The 15,371-nt window shown below is 49.3% G+C and overlaps 1 protein-coding gene across 4 annotated transcripts in view; it reads left to right on the plus strand.

Moving 5' to 3' along the window:
* The window catches only part of PTPRE (protein tyrosine phosphatase receptor type E), a 162,832-nt gene that overhangs the window by 66,077 nt on the left and 81,384 nt on the right, over positions 1-15,371 (plus strand). The window contains exon 1 of one of the 4 annotated variants that reach the window (XM_086681172.1): positions 1,297-2,084. The exons of the other annotated variants lie outside the window; for them this stretch is intronic. The gene's annotated coding sequence lies outside the window, so the exon portion shown is untranslated. Of the gene's footprint in view, positions 1-1,296; positions 2,085-15,371 lie in introns of those variants that run through there. 4 annotated transcript variants of the gene reach the window in all.

Consider the following 15,371-nt stretch of genomic DNA (forward strand, 5'->3'; position numbering starts at 1 on the left):
GCAGGAGCCCAGGAGACACCTGCTGGGTGAACCCAGGAGCCCTGGGCGCCCCCTCTGCTCTCAGCTGTCAGTCCCTTCCTCCTGGGGTCATTGTAATGGATAAATGAGCTCACCCCGAGTTAGCAGGTAATAAAATTGATGTAATTAACATCATCGCAAAATTATGGCAATTGTTTCCAACGTTTAAAGATGTCATTTAGGGGCGCCTGGGTGGCTCAGTAGGTTGAGCTTCCGACTCTTGATTTTGCCTTGGGTTGTGATCCTAAGATTGTGGGAGGGAGCCCCGCCGTGGGTTCCACCCTGGGCATGGACCCTGCTTAAGGTTCTCTTTCCCTCCCTCCCTCTCTCTCTCTTTCTCTCCCTCCGCCCCTCCCCCTGCACACATGCGTGCGCTCTCTCTCTCTCTTAAGATAAAAACATAAAAATAAGGGGCACCTGACTGCTTCAGTCTGTTAGGCATCCGACTAACAGGTGATTTCACAGTCGTGGTTTCGAGCGGGCTGTGCACTGATCGTGGAGCCTGCTTGGGATTCTCTCTCTCCCTCTCCCTCTGCCCCTCGCCTGCTCACACTGTCTCTCAAAGTAAATGAATAAACTTTTTAAAAAGTTGCAATTAAAATTAAAAAGTAAAAATACCAAGCGGGCATTTAAGTGGGTAGTGATGTATGTCCCAGTACTATAACAGAGAGCAAAGGAGTTCTTTTTTCTAGCAGCACACTCTGACTTTTCATTAAAAAAAAAAAAAAAAAGATGCTCTATATTAATATCTGGCCTTAAAAAAAAGAGTCCACTTTCCCCTGTTAAACTGGATTAAGAGGGGCCTTTTTAGCATGACCACCATCCCCCTGGTTTTCTTTTGTTTCTCCTTTTTGTACTATGTAAATACAGACTGGGGAAGTAATACTATAATTCATATCCACCATCGAACATGACCAAAGTCCCTCAACCCGACAACGCTTACGACTCTGTGGGTCTCCGTTGCCTTGTCTTTAAATAATGCAGTGGAATGTCAGAATTAAGAATTTATGCAAGACACGTAATTAAGGTTTAAATATCTTCTCCAGGCTCTGGGAGGTCTTGTATTGTTATACCAAAGGGTATCCACCAGTGAGGAAAATTAAATGATACTGTAACTTGGCTGTTTCACTTTGGTTCTTGGAAATACCAAAGGGATAAAAGGCAATGAAATTAAAGTGCTGATATTAACAGTGAATTTTATTTTAAAATTAACTTGCGGTATTCATTCGCTAGCTGTCTCCTCTTTAATGATGTATCTTTCCTCCTCTGTCAGTTTCCGTATGTATGATTTTTCTCTTCGAAGTCCCTTTTCTTCTTCGGTGTTGGCGGGAATGGCCACCAAGGCAGGAAAAGAAAAGAAGAAGCTGAAGGTTTTTAAATGAGGTGCGGGGGCCTGGCCTGTGTTTGGCAAGGCAGGGCGGACCCCTCGGAACATGCCTTCTGACCATCTCAGCTGGGCCTGCGTTTCTGCAGGTGGTTTCTCTGCTGGGCTCTGCGTCTTCAGAAATGACAAGCGTGATGTATGATGTGCAGAGCTCACAAGACTTGAACACTTTCTCAGATATTTGACTTCGATTTCCTGCCTTTGCCCTGTTCTTGGGTTTTTATTAGCATCAGCGGATCCTCTGGGTTTCCTATCCGAGCAAAATGTGCTGCTCCCAACCGCGAAGAAGTTATTCTCCCGTAACTGAGATTGGAAGGTGACAGTACGTTGGAAGAATGCCTGCGGACCGGCTGGTGACAAACGGATTCATCCCTCATTTGTTTCCATTTCCACCCCCCTCCCCCCAGGAAAGTTTCAACATTCTTCCAAGAAGTACCACCTAAAAGGGTCCGCTAGGTAATTGTTTGTCATATGCCCAAGCCATGGATATTAAGCGGTCATGGTTTCCACTTAGAGGAAATAGGAACACAGCTCTTCTATATAAACTCGTGTCTCGCCCCTGAGCTCCTAGGGACCCAGTTCAGAGCTGGAATTCTTCCACAAATCCTTTTCCAGCTGACAGGAAAACATGGATTCTCGCGGGCCGGGATGGCTCCCCAGCATCATCCCCGTAGGACCGGAGGTAAAGGGGCGCCAGAAAGGGGAACTTTTCTCGTCGCTTGGGATTTAGGTCGTGGTTGTTTGTGATATAATTCCTAAGGCGTTTAAGAATCCAGTGCAAGAGTATTAGCAGGAAGCGGTCGTTAAGGGAAAATTTGGCAAGCTCCTCCGTTCGCTTTGTCCAGCCCCGTGCAGGAAATCTGGGATTTATGCTTCAGGAAACTGTTTTAATCCACCGCAGCCGGGCCAAGTGGTGCCCAGGGACGGTGCCGTGGAGAGCCGGCTGCCTCAGGGCCGGCGGGTTGTCCGACTGCCAAGAATCCGCGGTGAGGTCCACCTTTTAGGAAAACAATCCCCACTTGTTGTTGGGGCCCCAGGCTGACTGGGTGACACGTCAGAATCCCACTCATTCTAAATGGGACATTTCCTTTTTTTATTATTATTTTTTTTTTATAATCAGACCCACCCTCCTAACTTGCCTTATCAGCTAGATTTGTGCAGTGGCATTTTAGTTCAAAATGACACAGTGAGAACGTGGGAAGGACCTGGTCTGCAGGACAGTGAGTTGGTCCTTCAAGGAGCTTGTGATCAGGTGCACGAGGCAGGGCTGGTGTTCTGTGTGCCGGGCTTTCCAGCCTGTGCACTTCGGTGTGGAAACAGACGGCGTCCTCTGCCTGATGGTGGCATCGGTCACACTGCGGGGAAGAGGACAGGAGGTGTATCAAACTTTTGGGATGTATGACTTTTTTTGAAATATATTTTTTTAATGTTTATTTGTTTTTGAGAGACAGAGAGAGAGAGAGCATGAGCAGGGGAGGGGACAGAGAGAGAGGGAGACACAGAACCCGAAGCAGGCTCCAGGCTCCAAGCTGTCAGCACAGGGCCCGACGCAGGGCTCGAACCCACAAACCGCAAGATCATGACCTGAGCCGATGTTGGACGCTTCACTGACTTAGCCACCCAGGCTAAGTAAATGTTTATTTATTTTTGAGAGAGAGGGAGAGACAGAACACGAGCAGGGCAGGGGACAGAGAGAGAGGGAGACACAGGATCGGAAGGGGGCTCCAGGCTCTGAGCTGTCAGCACACAGCCTGAAGTGGGGCTCGAACTCATGAACTACGAGATCATGACCTGAGCCGAAGTCGGACGCTTCACCGACTGAGTCTCCCAGGTGCCCCCTGGGTGTGTGATTTACAGAGGGATTTCTGAGACCCCCGGGGCCACAGAATCGGGAATGAGGTCTGCACAATGTTAGGAGCGGGGACGGACCCCCATTCGATGCGGGAACTCGCTGGCCCCCAACTTTAGTCCCACGGCCTGGGGGATGTCCCCACGTGAACTGGGACACTGGGCAACAGGAGTATAAATCCATTCTGTTCGAAGACTGATCCTCCGAGGTGACTTTTTTAAACAGCTTATTATGGTACAGAGTTTGGTATAAAATATTTAAGATGTCGGAAAACTCTCTGTGGAATTGCTAAACGAAAATCCATCCTGTAACGGATTCTCTGAGTAGTTTTCCTTCTTGTTTTGAGTGGAAACAAGCAATAAGCAACAAGCCAGAAAAAAAAATGGATTTGTGTGGTTTTTATGATGGGGACTGATTGGATCCTAACAACTTTTTAAAAATACGTTGGTGGCGTTTAACTGATCTCAAACAACCATACCAAGACTGGTCTGCTATCAGCAATGATAGAGATTTTGTGTTCAAATACTGTACGTAAAAATATGTTGAAAGCCACCACGTTACCACGCTGTTGCTGCTGCTGCTGCTGCTGAGAAATGAATTTTTTAAAATCGTCATGTTGGTGGAAATTATTATTCACCAAAACAGGACTTGATCTATTTCCTGTTTTGCCACATAAGTTAAATGCCTTGTGCCATTTATAATCACGCACACGCACACGCACGCAGAGCACTTTACAGTTTGCAGAGCTCCGGCTCACGACCTCACTCGGGCCTCCGAGATTCCTTGGAGGCAGCACAGGCGTGCGTTCTCACCTCCGCCTTGAAGAAGTGAAGACAGAGACCCAGGCCACCTGGGAGAAGTGAGCGGGTAGGACAGTGGGAAGGGACCCACCCGTGTGCAGCAGCCCCCACCCCAGGGGCACAGGTTCCCTCTGAAACCAAAAAGCCGGGCCACACTCATTCCCACCCCCCACAGTGAGGACGCAGACCTGCCGAATAGAAAGCAACATTTTCCATCATGAAAAAATATCCTTTTGCAGTTATGCGAGGCATAGAGGACAGCAATAAATGAGGACATGTCCCACGGGTCCGGCAAACGGCGTGCTGGCAGATAATTATATTTTGGAACGACTTTACGCTCAGTTGAGTTGATCTTGGCCAGCGTTCCGAGTGTTTCCACACGCTATGTGCTGACCAAATTCAGTTTTCTAATCTCTTTGCACACACTTGCCCGGCTTCCTCCCAGGTTTTGTCTGTTCCCTCCGCCGGTGTGCCTCAGGCGGCCCCTGTGGGCCCATAATCGTGCCGGGTGTTCAAAACCCCAGTGGTAGGTCCGAGTTTCCGGCTTGAGGAAATATTGCCCGTAGGGCCTATGTCGGAATCCTTTCTTTTAGCAGGTGGGGTTGTGCGTTTTGCACAGAACCCTAGGAGAGGAGTTGGACAGACCTAGAGTGTGAGTGACTCAGACACGCCCCTTCATGCCCTGAGCCGTACCTTCTTGGTCTAAAAAAGTAAAGGGCTGGGTGACAATTTCTTTAAGGTCTCTTCTGGACGCGAAGTTGATGATCCAGGGCGATGCCTGTCTGGATGTGGCGTTAACACAGGAATCTCCCTAAAGGAGCCACTGCTGTGAATCCACTAGTTACGTCCGTCTCCTTCCCTCCCGGGGGGGAAGTCTGTCTCTACCTCCTGATGTAAATGTTTTACAACCTTCGCTTGGGAAGGAAAGCAGCCGTCCTTTGCCGATCTCTCTGCCTCTGCTCTTGTTTATGAACAAGTTAGCCCCCACTGCCTCCAAAAGAACCAGGAAGCATAGAAAGGAGGGCCTTATTAGTGGGAGAACATTTTTTTTTTAATGCTTATTTATTTTTGAGAGAGGTGGAAAAACAGAGCACGAGCAGGGAAGGGGCAGAGAGAGAGGGAGACACAGGCTCCAAAGCAGGCTCCAGGCTCCGAGCTGTCGGCCCAGAGCCCGAAGCGAGGCTCGAACCCACAAACCGAGAGACCACGACCCGAGCTGAAGTTGGACGCTTAACCGACTGAGCCACCCAGGTGCCCCAGTGGGAAGACATTTCTGAAGGGCAGTCTTCTTCCCATGATGTGTGCGTGCACAAATTAAAGACTGCCAATCCTTCGGCTCTGATTTTAAAACTTGAGCAGAAACACGAGTTAGTAAAACAAAGGCCCTTTCCCCACCGTTCTGAGACCCGTTCTGGCAAATGGTTCTGGGGGTTGTGTGATGGTTTGTGGTACCCGAAGAAGTGATTCCCTGGGAAGGCAGATTGCTTAATCTTTTCAGAAACCATGGAAACCCCCTGGGGCCGCTCTGCTTCCCTCTGGTGCGAGTTCTCAGCAGAAGAACAGGCTGGAAAGTGCCTGTCGCGGGGATGAAGTTAGCGTCCTGAATGCACGCGGTGTGGGCAAGATCACCCTCAGAGCCATCACTGTTTCCAAGTCCTGTGTCTGGCTTCCTTCCAACGTGAAGTCACCGCCGACATTCTGTTGTGCTGTTTCCTGTTGTGGGTGGATTTATTTAATTTTTAATGAGTGATTCACAACCCATGGCTGTCTGTTTTTCCTCCTGCTGAGAATTAAGGCATGTTTCCTTTAAAAAAAAATCGTGCTATCATCTGGGTACTGTGGTGCTCGGCGTGTTTGGGACAGGGGGACATGGTGATACCACAAAGAGGAGGCATTTAGCCTCCCCGGGACTCTTAGGAAATAGCAGTGATGAGATCATCCTGTGACTATGCTGCTCCAGGGTAGAGGCGGTCGCACCTCATTATATATCCCCAGACCCTCCTTTCTCTACAAATGTTGTTGAATGCCGTGTAGTTGTTTAAAAAAAAAAAAAATTCTTTTTTTTCATGTTGCTACAAATCCATTCCGCTTGGAAAGCCACGTGGTCAGTCTCCCTCCCGGAGAGCCCAGTAACATAATCAGTTGCCACTCACTCAAGCTTCCTTCTCGTCTGGCTGTTTACTCCAAGCGGCCTCTGTCCACCCAGCTGGGCTCACGAGCCGCCTCTGGTCCATAACCTTAATGGAAAATAGCACCGGGAGGCGGGGGGGGCGCATCTTGGGGACCAGAGCTGTTGAGCTCCTGTCTCAGGGTCACTCCCTGCCAGCCTGCTTCCATTCCTTGGCAGATCAGCATCGCTCCTTCAGACGGGTGGGGGGTGCCTCCATCTGTACAGTGAGGCACTCCTGCCTGGCCTGGGCGTAGCCGGCCAAGCTCGTGCCCCACGCCTGGCACCAAGGACCCCAGCGTGGGGCTTGTGTACTGAGTCGGACCGCATGAGAAATCTTTTTTTTTTTTTTTTTTTTTGCTTTTTTTAAGTAGGCTTCATGCCCGGCATAGAGCCCAACGTGGGGCTTAAAGTCACAACCCTGAGATCAAGACCTGAGTGGAGATCAACAGTTGGGTGCAAAACCGACTGAGCCACCCAGGCGCCCCCAGAAACCTAAATAGTGCATCAGGTCCTCCTGGGTGGCTCAGTCGGTGGAGCGTCCGCCTTCGTTTCAGGTCACGATCTCACGGTTCATGGGTTCGAGCCCCATGTCGGGCTCCATGCTGATAGTGGGGAGCTTGGGGCCTGCTTCAGATTCTGTGTCTCCCTCTCTCTCTGCCCTTCCTCATCCCCCGCTTGTGTTCTGTCTCTCTCTCTCAAAAAATAAAATAAACATTAAAAAAATTTAAATACTGCATCAGAAATACAAATATTACATCAAGAATCTAAGTTCCAAGACGGCTCTCCAAGTACCTTTTCTAGAAATTCAGATACCATGGCAGAAATGCAGGTATTGTACTCCAAGTCCAAATACCTGGTCAAAAATCCAAGTGCCTGGTTAGAAATTCAAGTAGCATGTAAGAAATCCAAATACTTCTCGTCAACAGTGCAAAAGTATTTGATGATTTCACTCCTATGTGGAATTTAAGAAACACGGCAGATGAACATAGGGGAAGGGAGGGAAAAATAAGATAAAAACAGAGAGAGGGAGGCAAACTGCGAGAGACTCCTCAGTACAGAGAACAAACCGAGGGTTGATGGAGGGAGGTGGGTGGGTAAGGGGTGGGCATTGAGGAGGGCACTTGTTGGGATGAACACTGGCTGTCGTATGTAAGAGATGAATCACTAAATTCTACTCCTGAAACCAATACGACACTAGATGTTAACTGACTTGAGTTTAAATTTAAAAAAAATAAAATAAATCCAAATGCTTCTTTAGTGTTCTTTAGGAACCCAAGTACCACGTCTGAGCATTTGTCATTGTGGTGCATATCGGGTCCTCATTTTTCCCTAGAATGTGTTGTCCCTTTTCTGAAATTCATTTTAAAAGTTAAAAAAAGGTAACTTTTATTTCAGCTGGGTTCCTATGCAGTTTGTAGAAATTTGTCTGTTGTCTGAGTCGGGGTGACCCTGGGAGATACGAAACAGTTGGCAGTCGCCCCTAGTCACACAGCGCAGTGAGGCTCAGTGGATGGCTGAGGAAGCTTTTTCGTGACGTCTCTAATCCAGATTCTGAGAAAGACCGAGAACCAGTGTCAGCGGGGTCTCGGCAATCCTGGTGGGAAGTTTCTTAAATCCGCAGGAAAGGGTTTTCTTTGAGGATATGGTTAAAAGAGAATTAATTACATCCTCCTCTTGGGAAATGAAAAGTCAAATTAAGCGAATGGCCTGATGAAAGAGAGCTCCCGGTTCGGCTGTAGAAACGCGTCTTTTCTTGAACTCCTGTTTTCTGTTCTCCATGATTTATAGAATATGGAAAACATCGCTGGAACTGTCGCCTGGCTGGCTAGGAGACAAGGGGACGGAGACCAAGCGAGTTGGCTCCTGACTGTGACCTGCGGGACACGGCAGCTCTAGGGGCGGCCAGTGTCCTCGCTGGGACCCAGCAGCTCCCCAGGTCCACGAATGATTGCGGAAGGAGGGGGAGTGCAAGAGTGGTCGGGCACAGGGAGCGGGGGGGGGGGGGGGGGGGCGGAGAGCGGGCAGTGGGCAGAAAGAAAACTCCACCTGTGCCTTCTCCACGGTGCCTGGGTGGCACTTAGTGTGAACGGGGCCAGCTACAGAAGATGTTGGATTGCTTGTTCAAAGTGTAGGACAAAAAGCCTTTTTCTTCCTTCTGTGGTCTCTCTCTGGACCTGTCATGCTGGGTTTTTTTTTTTTTTGTTTTTTTTTTTTGTGTTTTTACCTTCGATTCAATGTCATGGTCCCTGGGGTACGGGGGTACTCTAGGCAGCACAGACTGTCACAGATGCCGCAGACCGTGCCCCACGACTTGGTAAGGAAGTGCACACATCAGGGGGCAGGAAGCAGGGAGTCAAGAACCAGCCCTGGGGGAGGTGGCAGCAGGTGGGCCAGGTGTAAGGCTGCAGGGTCCCGGGGCCCTGCGCCATTGTCCCATCAGCCTGCGCCTTCAAAACACAGAAATTCAGAGGTAAAGTTATTACAGACTTCAAGACAGCGGCTACTGGGCGTGGAACCCCATGCACCGGGCCCTTCTGAGTGTGGGTCTCTGGGCGACAGCTCTGGTCTCTCACCCCCACCCCCCCAGCAGCCCGGCCGTAAGAAATGATGGTCAGAGCGCTGGAATGTTCACTCGTGGATTTTGTAATAAGGGACTTCTGTTCCCGAGGAACGCGGTCCATTTCCAAAGAGTGTTTTATTTCTCTCTGCATCGTTAGTTTATGGGAAGGTCTTCCCTGAAACAGCCCTCGCTACCCAACCCCCAGCCCATGTCACGTTCTGCAACCCTGTTTCACTTTCTTTATGTTGTCGTTCAAGCCCTAGTGCGAGGGTGGGGTGTTTATCCACTCTGTCCCCTGCGGGAACGTAGGCACACCAGCGAGGGCACGATGAGGGAGTGTGTGTTTACTATTCCTTACACTGCCTCACATCCTTTTTGGAGCAAGGTGGATATAAATACACAAGTGAAGTCAACCGGCACCCCGAAATGCAGAGTGCAGAGTGGGGGGGCTTGCCAGAACTCTGGCATACCTGCCAGGAGACCGACGACAGCAAAACAGTCATGTGCCTTTTGGGGCCTCCATTTGAAGGACTTAAGACGGGTCCCCGAGGCCCCTAAATTCTCAGGGTCAGCGGATCCAGAATCGCACCACGGGATTACTCAGCCTGTGCTCGGCTAATGGCCCAGAGCCTGCGGCGGGGCTTGAAACTGGACAGCCCCCAAGGCTTTCTGGGGTTTCATAAATAGCTTCATGCGATAGGTTGTTATAAACACGTCAAAGCCTTGTTTTCCTGTGACACTGCAATATTTGGTGAGTTCTTCTGGATGGCATAGCAGAATGGCTGAAGTAAACATTGCCTGGAGTGGTTGAGAGTTTTCTGAGCGTTGGGGAAAACTGTCAGGTCAGGAACCTAATCATTCTGACATGCCTCATTTGTCATTTCTTTTTTTTTTTTTTTAAGTTTATTTATTTATTTTGAGAGAGAGAGGGGAGGGGCAGAGACAGTGGGCAGGCTCCTTGCTAACAGCAGAGGGGCTCGATCCCACAAACCTCAAGATCATGACTTGAGCTGAGATCAAGAGTCAGACACTCAACCGACCGAGCGACCCAGACGCCCCGCCCCCATTGAGCATCTCTGCCCATGTTTACACTCATTCTCCACATGCGTGCGCACACACGCTGGGAAGAAAAAACCCCAGACCGCCTTGAAGCAAATGGATGTGACCTCTCTTTCTAGAATGTGTGTTAGTAGGAAGTAGGGAGCTTTCTGTGAGAGCTCAGCGAGCCATCCACCCCACCTGCGTCTGCCTTAGCTGACGGCCCTGGCGTTTAAAGAGTCTAGTGTCTCTGGGAAAATTCACGTCGGGGACATCTCGTTGCCAGGAAGCAGGGCCACTCACTTTTCGTTTCAAGATGATGTGAAGTCTCGTGTGTTATTCCCAGTGTGGACGTGGAGCCGTGAACGATGTCTAATGATTTGGAAGGGGAGAGAGCCGAAGGAGGACACGCGATGCCGGAAGCTTCCGTTGCTCAGCAACGTGTAATTTTACCTGTGTTTCACCAAAGGCAGGTAAATGGGCAAAGCCCATTTAATACGGATGGCACATAAAGGGGAAGATCTCAGCACCTGCCCTGTCCAAATCATTGCTTCCGCCGTGGAACATAAGCAGCAAAGGACAGATCCGGGCGGGTCGGACACCGGTGGGCGCACCGGGAGGGCGGGCAGTGCAGCGATGCCCCATTCTTCTGCATCATACTAACTTAGCAATAAAGCACATCGAGTTGCTCAAGTTTCTAACTGTACAATCTCTGGCCTAAGAAGCCCCTTCTTAGGTTCACGGCTGAGGCCACCCCTGTTTTCCTAAGTGTGGCCCCTCAGTATGGAACCCATGTCTGTGCAACTGCATCCGTCCAGGACACCCCACCTCCCCGGCCCCAGCTTCTGCTGTCCGCTTCCTTGAATGTCGGCAGCTCAGCTCACGAAAAGTCTTCCTTCCAGTGAAGAAACCCACATGCCCTCAGGCTCTGCAGTCACAGAAACCGGGCTGGCGAGTCCTGGCTGTTGGGAGTTACTGTAAATGCCGCGCCCCCCATTTCTTGGTGGAGTGGGTGTTGCAAGAAGTGTGTCTATTCATTGTTGTAGCCTCGGTGTAAGGCCCCCATGACATTCTTTCCTGTGTGGGGAGAGTTTTCCTTCTGTTCCTAAAACAACAGCTTCTCAGCTTCAAGCCTGGCCAATCTTAATAGAGTCGTGGCAAAAAAAAAAAAAAAAAAAGTAAAGCAAAGCAAAAACCAAAAAACAAATAAAGGGCATTGGCGGGGATGGGGGGGGTGAGGCGGGAGTGATGGAATTTGCATTCATTTGCATGCACAAATAACCTGGCGCAAACTCAGGTTAACTTCATGATTTGGGGCCAAATTAAAAATTTTTTAATGTTTATTTATTTTTGAGACAGAGAGACAGAGCACAAGAGGGGAGGGACAGAGGGAGACAGAGACACAGGATTCGAAGCTCAGGCTCCAGGCTCAGAGCTGTCAGCACAGAGCCCGGCTCGAACCCACCAACTCTGAGATCATGACCTGAGCCGAAGTCGGACACTCAACCGACTGAGCCACTCAGGTGCCCCTTGGGGCCAAATTTAGATTTGACATTTTCCTTGAAGCTTCGCTTCAAGTAATTAGTTAATTAATTACCACCTTTAGGTCCACTCCAGGTTTATTTCTCCCCTTTTGATTGACACCATCTTGTTGGGAGGCCAAGCCAGCCCTTAAGACCATTTTGCTATAAGAGCCAAGGGCAGGGGCGCCTGGGTGGCTCGGTCGGTTGGGGTCCGACTTTGGCTCAGGTCACCATCTCACATTTCGTGAGTTTGAGCCCCTTATCAGGCTCTGTGCTGACGGCTCAGAGCCTGGAGCCTGCTTCCGATTCTGTGCCTCCCTCTCTCTCTGCCCCTCCCCTGCTCGTGCTCGCTCTCTCTCTCTCTCTCTCTCTCTCAAAAATAAATAATATTAAATTTTAAAAAAATAAAAAGAAAAGAAAAAAAGAGCTAAGGGCAGCCAAGTGTCCAGATAAACTCGGGGTCTGCAGAAGGTAAAGCTGTGAAGCCCGTGTGCTCCAAAGGGAGGATTCCACCTGTCGTCTTCAAGGCCATCCCTCACGTCCCTGCTCTGCTGTGGGGCTGTCACAGGGTAGATACCCTCTTCCAGCCTGGACTCCAGGGCTGGAGCCTCAGGGAACCAGCCTCCGCGAGTTCAAGTGGAGTTCAGCGCTCGAATAGTAGTACCTCCCTTGTTTTATTGTTATTGCTGTTGTTGTATGAAGCCAGGCTTCACAGGTGAGAGCCCCCAGGAGCCCGCAGAAGCGTATGTGTATGTGTTTGTGTGTGAATGTGCGTGTGCACCGGATTACAAATACAAGCAAGACAGGAGACGTACACATTGCTCAGCCGATGCTTCAAAAACGAACATGGCAGGGGTTCAATTAATGCGAACTCCCAGCCCCCCTCCCCCTGCCCCCCCCCAAAATGTATTTTTGCCGATTTCTAGTTTTCTCACTCCTGCTTTCCGAGCAGCTCTCCTCGGGTCACTGGGAATAGTGAGAAACGTTTCCTGAAGTTCAAGAGGGGGATACGTGGCGGTACCGTGGAGGGGTTTCGTCTCCTTGTTTTCGATCTCGTGGCGCGTGTTTCTGCCGTTGGGTCAAGGGCACCTTCGGCTGTCACCGCTCATCCCCGCCGTGAGGGGGAGCCGGGGCTTCTATTGACTCAGTTTTACCTAGCCAGGTGTTTGTTGTATGAAAAACCCGTGCCGTGTGAAACAAATGGCTGGGGGTAAGCGTGTGGCGTGGCTGCAGCGGGAGGGGCGGAACCCACGGCAGCCGTGCGGCGGCGTCACCATGGCAACCGGTGGAAATAATGGCCCCCTTCGGGAATAAAAGAGATCTCAATCCTGTTGCGAGCGAGCCGCGCTGGCTGTCTGCGGGAGAGATGGTCTTCGGTGATTGTTTCAGAAATGTCCTTATCAACAGACCCTGAATGAGAGGCGGCGTTTTCGGAAAATAAATGGATCTGCAGACAACCCATGTGATAATCTAAGTCACCGAGGACAGCAAGGCAGGGATTTGAGAAGCTGGAGAGGGAATACCACGGGTATGTCCCGTGCCCACCGCCGTGCCTGTGCCTGCTCGAAGCCTGGTCACTGGCCCTGCCGCGCAGGATCGTTGCTGGCTTTTTTTTTTTTTTAATGGGAGGCAGACATAATTGGGAATTCAAGAACTTGAGTATATAACTAGCATCTCTTTGGCACATAGCAAGTACTCAGTAAACAGTACCTCGGATCAAATGCTCAGGACCAAATGAAAGTCAGTGCCTGGGGCTGGTCAGAGGGATTGTAAAAGTATTAAAAAAAAAAAAAAAGTAAGAGAGTACAGCCGACCATCCTCCAACGTCGCGGGCCACTTTGGTGCGTTTATGTGAGTGTCTCCCTGGAAGACTAGAGCCTGTGTTAGAACTGTTCGTGCACCTGTTATGCCCGCACTCATCGCCCCATCCTTGGGGAAGGGCACTTTCTGTATGAAGCCACCATCTTCCCGGGGATGTTCAACCCATAGAACGCGAAACCCAGAAGCTTCCACTTTGTCGCAAGGGAGGGGGAACTTGGTAAGAACAGGCAACACGCAAGCAGCAGAGAGTTTCAGCTTTTCGGATAACAGACGAGAGAGTAATCTTGTGGGTACATTTCCCTTTTTAGTTTAGGAAGTGCTGTGGAAGAAAACAGAGATATTTTTGATAGGACTTGACTCTGCAGAGCAGCACCGTGCCTGAAATAGAACTGCTCTTTAAGCCGAGTGGAAAACTCTAGAATGAAAAAAATGTACCTTTACACCCTACTTGGGGGAAAAGGACTCCTAATGGATGTGCCAGGGAGCCTCTTTCCCGGTTCCACTGTATTTGCATTTCAAATTCCTTTTGCCTTGAAAGAACCCTTTTGAAAGTATAACATGAGCAGTGACTTTTGCTGGAAAGCTGCATGTGCAGCGTGGGGGTTTGTGATCGGGGCTGACCCTGTCTTCTCCTCCCCCCCCCCGCCTGCGGGCCCCGGGTCCTCTCCCTTCCTCTGTCCTCCACCCCCAGCCCCCTCCACTGCCAGCAGCCAGACTGGCTTGTATGCTGCCTGTCCTACTGATTTATTTTAAGCTTAAAAAAAAAAAAATGTCACTACACCACTACGGTTATAAATTTATTTTTAAGTATTGATTTCAACGAGAGATGAGCACGCTCTCCTGTCACTTTTTCCCTGCTGGATTTTCGGCTCTGGTTTCTGATGACATCGTCTGAGTGCCTGCGGCCGGCAGCCTCAGGAGGAGAATTGCAAAGGGAAAACCCCGCGTAAATAATGTATCACCTCTCGCATCTGTAGCCCGCTTGGAAATGTTCACGTTATCAGCCGGTGAGACTCCAGCGCCGTGAACGTGGGTTTGAGCAAGGTGATCACCTAGGGGCTGCTTAGAAAGTGATGCTGTGTAAGTATCCATGGATGCAGAATACAGACACGGAAGGGGATTTCCAGAAGGTTCCTCCTGTCTCTCATAGAGGTTGTGAGGAAAAATGCACTCTCCACTGGCTTTTAGAGTTTAATATCTGATGTTGCTTCTCCCTGATAAGTTAGGGATGTCATGGCCGTTCTGTTCTTCGCCAAGCCCCCGTGTGAGTTTACACCACCAGTTGGTCAGACGTAACATCCCTGTAGGTGCTGGTTCCGCAGCTTTGTTTTGTTTTGCTTTTTTGTTTTGTTTTTGCTATATTTTATTAAAAGAATTCTAAGCATACATAAAAGGAAAAAGAATTACATACTGGAGCTCTTTTCCCCAAATAGGGCTTAGAATGAAAATATGAACAGATTCAAGAAGCATTTTCATAATGTACAAATGGTGACTAGACCCTGGACTTTTTTTCTTTTTAACATAATACTATGTACATGTGCTCTTGGTTTTGGGGCAGATTCCCATGATTCATCACTTAAATACAACACCCAGTGCTCATCCCAACAAATGCCTCCTCAACGCCCATCCCCCATTTCTCCCTCTCCCCCGCCCCCTCCCATCAACCCTCCGTGATTCACGCCAGTCTTATGCCTTCCTACTTCGGTATAAATTGCTATTTAATATAGAAGTGCTTTCTCTTTCACTTGAAATACAATAACCAAATGTACTTTAAGCAGCGAGAACGTACTTAAAATTTTGGACATGCGTCTTTCAACTAATGTGAAAATTATAAAGGCATTTTAGGAGGAATTTGACCTGAAAGCTGACTAACCAATTACTTGAAACATTACATGATAAAACTGGAGGAAGAGATTTTTCCCTTTCTTTCTTCCTTTCTTCTTTCTTTCTTACTTTCTTTCTACCACACGGCTTGTGGTTGAAGGCTGTATCATATATATATATTTTTTAATTTTTTTTAATGTTTATTTATATTTGAGAGAGAGAGAGACTGAAACAGAGCATGAGAAGGAAAGGGGCAGAGAGAGGCAGACACAGAATCTGAAGCAGGCTCCAGGCTCCGAGCTGTCAGCACAGAGCCCTACACGGGGCTTGAACCCACAAACTGTGAGATCATGACCTGAGCCGAAGTCGGCGCTTAACTGACGG

This window comes from Puma concolor, chromosome D2 (assembly GCF_028749965.1).
Source record: "Puma concolor isolate L17-30 chromosome D2, mPumCon1.1.hap2, whole genome shotgun sequence".
Classification (NCBI taxonomy): Eukaryota; Metazoa; Chordata; class Mammalia; order Carnivora; family Felidae; genus Puma; species Puma concolor.